This window comes from Rana temporaria, chromosome 12, assembly GCF_905171775.1.
Source record: "Rana temporaria chromosome 12, aRanTem1.1, whole genome shotgun sequence".
Taxonomy (NCBI): domain Eukaryota; kingdom Metazoa; phylum Chordata; class Amphibia; order Anura; family Ranidae; genus Rana; species Rana temporaria.
The window spans coordinates 762307-768086 of NC_053500.1; positions in this window are offsets into that span (position 1 = coordinate 762307).

Here is a 5780-nt window from a genome sequence, read left to right on the forward strand (position 1 = left end):
TTGGGGTATAATAGAAGGACAGAGGGGGGATTGGGGTATAATAGAAGGACAGAGGGGGGATTGGGGTATAATAGAAGGACAGAGGGGGGATTGGGGTATAATAGAAGGACAGAGGTGGGATTGGGGTATAATAGAAGGACAGAGGGGGGATTGGGGTATAATAGAGGGACAGAGGGGGGATTGGGGTATAATAGAGGGACAGAGGGAGGATTGGGGTATAATAGCAGGACAGAGGGGGGATTGGGGTATAATAGAGGGACAGAGGGAGGATTGGGGTATAATAGAAGGACAGAGGAAGGATTGGGGTATAATAGAAGGACAGAGGGGGGATTGGGGTATAATAGAAGGACAGAGGGGGGATTGGGGTATAATAGAAGGACAGAGGGAGGATTGGGGTATAATAGAAGGACAGAGGGGGGATTGGGGTATAATAGAAGGACAGAGGGGGGGTTGGGGTATAATAGAAGGACAGAGGGGGGATTGGGGTATAATAGAAGGACAGAGGGAGGATTGGGGTATAATAGAAGGACAGAGGGGGGGTTGGGGTATAATAGAAGGACAGAGGGGGATTGGGGTATAATAGAAGGACAGAGGGAGGATTGGGGTATAATAGAAGGACAGAGGGAGGGGAGGATTGGGGTATAATAGAAGGACAGAGGGAGGATTGGGGTATAATAGCAGGACAGAGGGGGGATTGGGGTATAATAGAGGGACAGAGGGAGGATTGGGGTATAATAGAAGGACAGAGGGGGGATTGGGGTATAATAGAAGGACAGAGGGGGGATTGGGGTATAATAGAAGGACAGAGGGAGGATTGGGGTATAATAGAAGGACAGAGGGGGGATTGGGGTATAATAGAAGGACAGAGGGGGGGTTGGGGTATAATAGAAGGACAGAGGGGGGATTGGGGTATAATAGAAGGACAGAGGGAGGATTGGGGTATAATAGAAGGACAGAGGGGGGGATTGGGGTATAATAGAGGGACAGAGGGGAGGGTTGAGGTATAATAGAAGGACAGAGGGGGGATTGGGGTATAATAGAAGGACAGAGGGGGGATTGGGGTATAATAGAAGGACAGAGGGAGGATTGGGGTATAATAGAAGGACAGAGGGAGGATTGGGGTATAATAGAAGGACAGAGGGGGGATTGGGGTATAATAGAAGGACAGAGGGGGGGTTGGGGTATAATAGAAGGACAGAGGGGGGATTGGGGTATAATAGAAGGACAGAGGGAGGATTGGGGTATAATAGAAGGACAGAGGGGGGATTGGGGTATAATAGAGGGACAGAGGGGAGGGTTGAGGTATAATAGAAGGACAGAGGGGGATTGGGGTATAATAGAAGGACAGAGGGGGGATTGGGGTATAATAGAAGGACAGAGGGAGGATTGGGGTATAATAGAGGGACAGAGGGGGGATTGGGGTATAATAGAAGGACAGAGGGGGGATTGGGGTATAATAGAAGGACAGAGGGAGGATTGGGGTATAATAGAAGGACAGAGGGGAGGATTGGGGTATAATAGAAGGACAGAGGGGGGGATTGGGGTATAATAGAGGGACAGAGGGGAGGGTTGGGGTATAATAGAAGGACAGAGGGGGGATTGGGATATAATAGAAGGACAGAGGGGGGATTGGGGTATAATAGAAGGACAGAGGGGGGATTGGGGTATAATAGAAGGACAGAGGGGGGATTGGGGTATAATAGAAGGACAGAGGGGGGATTGGGGTATAATAGAGGGACAGAGGGGGGGATTGGGGTATAATAGAGGGACAGAGGGAGGATTGGGGTATAATAGAGGGACAGAGGGGGGATTGGGGTATAATAGAAGGACAGAGGGGGGATTGGGGTATAATAGAGGGACAGAGGGGGGATTGGGGTATAATAGAAGGACAGAGGGGGGATTGGGGTATAATAGAGGGACAGAGGGGGGATTGGGGTATAATAGAGGGACAGAGGGAGGATTGGGGTATAATAGAAGGACAGAGGGGGGATTGGGGTATAATAGAAGGACAGAGGGGGGATTGGGGTATAATAGAAGGACAGAGGGGGGATTGGGGTATAATAGAAGGACAGAGGGGGGATTGGGGTATAATAGAAGGACAGAGGGGGGATTGGGGTATAATAGAAGGACAGAGGGGAGATTTGGGTATAATAGAAGGACAGAGGGGGGATTGGGGTATAATAGAAGGACAGAGGGAGGATTGGGGTATAATAGAAGGACAGAGGGAGGATTGGGGTATAATAGAAGGACAGAGGGGGGATTGGGGTATAATAGAGGGACAGAGGGGTGATTGGGGTATAATAGAAGGACAGAGGGGGATTGGGGTAGAATAGAAGGACAGAGGGGGGATTGGGGTATAATAGAAGGACAGAGGGGGATTGGGGTATAATAGAAGGACAGAGGGGGGATTGGGGTATAATAGAAGGACAGAGGGGGTATTGGGGTATAATAGAAGGACAGAGGGGGTATTGGGGTATAATAGAAGGACAGAGGGGGGATTGGGGTATAATAGAAGGACAGAGGGGGGATTGGGGTATAATAGAAGGACAGAGGTGGGATTGGGGTATAATAGAAGGACAGAGGGGGGATTGGGGTATAATAGAAGGACAGAGGTGGGATTGGGGTATAATAGAAGGACAGAGGTGGGATTGGGGTATAATAGAAGGACAGAGGGGGGATTGGGGTATAATAGAAGGACAGAGGAGGGATTGGGGTATAATAGAAGGACAGAGGAAAGATTGGGGTATAATAGAAGGACAGAGGGGGGATTGGGGTATAATAGAAGGACAGAGGGAGGATTGGGGTATAATAGAAGGACAGAGGGGGGATTGGGGTATAATAGAAGGACAGAGGGAGGATTGGGGTATAATAGAAGGACAGAGGGGGGATTGGGGTATAATAGAAGGACAGAGGAAAGATTGGGGTATAATAGAAGGACAGAGGGGAGGATTGGGGTATAATAGAAGGACAGAGGGGGGATTGGGGTATAATAGAAGGACAGAGGGGGGGATTGGGGTATAATAGAAGGACAGAGGGGGGATTGGGGTATAATAGAGGGACAGAGGGAGGGGGGGATTGGGGTATAATAGAAGGACAGAGGGGGGATTGGGGTATAATAGAAGGACAGAGGGGGGATTGGGGTATAATAGAAGGACAGAGGGGGGATTGGGGTATAGTAGAAGGACAGAGGGGGGATTGGGGTATAATAGAAGGACAGAGGGGGGATTGGGGTATAATAGAAGGACAGAGGGGGGATTGGGGTATAATAGAAGGACAGAGGGGGGATTGGGGTATAATAGAAGGACAGAGGGGGGATTGGGGTATAATAGAAGGACAGAGGGGAGGATTGGGGTATAATAGAAGGACAGAGGGGGGATTGGGGTATAATAGAAGGACAGAGGGGGATTGGGGTATAATAGAAGGACAGAGGGGGGATTGGGGTATAATAGAGGGACAGAGGGGGGATTGGGGTATAATAGAAGGACAGAGGGGGGTGGGGTATAATAGAAGGACAGAGGGGGGATTGGGGTATAATAGAAGGACAGAGGGGGGATTGGGGTATAATAGAGGGACAGAGGGAGGATTGGGGTATAATAGAAGGACAGAGGGGGGATTGGGGTATAATAGGGGGGGATTGGGGTATAATAGAAGGACAGAGGGGAGATTGGGGTATAATAGAAGGACAGAGGGGGGATTGGGGTATAATAGAAGGACAGAGGGAGGATTGGGGTATAATAGAAGGACAGAGGGGGGATTGGGGTATAATAGAAGGACAGAGGGGGGATTGGGGTATAATAGAAGGACAGAGGGGGGATTGGGGTATAATAGAAGGACAGAGAGGGGATTGGGGTATAATAGAAGGACAGAGGGGGGATTGGGGTATAATAGAAGGACAGAGGGGGGATTGGGGTATAATAGAAGGACAGAGGGAGGATTGGGGTGTAATAGAGGGACAGAGGGGGATTGGGGTATAATAGAAGGACAGAGGGGGGATTGGGGTATAATAGAAGGACAGAGGGAGGGGAGGATTGGGGTATAATAGAGGGACAGAGGGGGGATTGGGGTATAATAGAAGGACAGAGGGGGGATTGGGGTATAATAGAAGGACAGAGGGGGGATTGGGGTATAATAGAAGGACAGAGGGGGGATTGGGGTATAACAGAAGGACAGAGGGGGGATTGGGGTATAATAGAAGGACAGAGGGGGGATTGGGGTATAATAGAGGGACAGAGGGGGGATTGGGGTATAATAGAAGGACAGAGGGAGGGGAGGATTGGGGTATAATAGAGGGACAGAGGGGGGATTGGGGTATAATAGAAGGACAGAGGGGGGATTGGGGTATAATAGAAGGACAGAGGGGGGATTGGGGTATAATAGAAGGACAGAGGGGGGATTGGGGTATAATAGAAGGACAGAGGGGGGATTGGGGTATAATAGAAGGACAGAGGGGGGATTGGGGTATAATAGAGGGACAGAGGGGGGATTGGGGTATAATAGAAGGACAGAGGGAGGGGAGGATTGGGGTATAATAGAGGGACAGAGGGGGGATTGGGGTATAATAGAGGGACAGAGGGGGGATTGGGGTATAATAGAAGGACAGAGGGGAGGATTGGGGTATAATAGAGGGACAGAGGGGGGATTGGGGTATAATAGAAGGACAGAGGGGGGATTGGGGTATAATAGAGGGACAGAGGGGGGGTTGGGGTATAATAGAAGGACAGAGGGAGGGGAGGATTGGGGTATAATAGAGGGACAGAGGGGGGATTGGGGTATAATAGAAGGACAGAGGGGGGTTGGGGTATAATAGAGGGACAGAGGGGGGATTGGGGTATAATAGAAGGACAGAGGGGGATTGGGGTATAATAGAAGGACAGAGGGAGGATTGGGGTATAATAGAAGGACAGAGGGGGGATTGGGGTATAATAGAAGGACAGAGGGGGATTGGGGTATAATAGAAGGACAGAGGGGGGATTGGGGTATAATAGAAGGACAGAGGGGGGATTGGGGTATAATAGAAGGACAGAGGGGGATTGGGGTATAATAGAGGGACAGAGGGAGGATTGGGGTATAATAGAAGGACAGAGGGGGGGATTGGGGTATAATAGAAGGACAGAGGGGGGATTGGGGTATAACAGAAGGACAGAGGGGGGATTGGGGTATAATAGAAGGACAGAGGGAGGATTGGGGTATAATAGAGGGACAGAGGGGGGATTGGGGTATAATAGAGGGACAGAGGGGGGATTGGGGTATAATATAGGGACAGAGGGGGGATTGGGGTAGAATAGAGGGACAGAGAGAGGGGAGGGGGGGGTATAATAGAGGGAGGGGGGGTATAATAGAGGGACAGAGAGAGGGGAGGGGGGGGGGTATCCAAATAAAGAAGACCTGGAAGTTATGAAGATACAATGTTATCGTTTATTGAATGATGAGAAGTAGAATAGAATAGAATAGAATAGAATAGAATACATGTGAAGTGAAAGTTGCTGTAATACAAATTGGAATACAATGAAATACCGATCTGCCTGGCTGCCCTCTCTATCCCCTGATAGGTCTCATCCCTCCCCTGTGCCTCCCTCATACCCCTCCTCTGGATTCCTAGGCCCTGTATATGACATGTACAGTAGATCCTCAGATGGGGTATCTGGTGGTCAGGAGGTGGAGATATCACATGGGGACCCCTGAGCTCAGATATTGGGGGGGGGGAATTATATGACATTAGGACCCCTGAATTTGGGCAATGGGGGGGGGGGGGGGGGTTTTATATCACATGAGGACCCCTG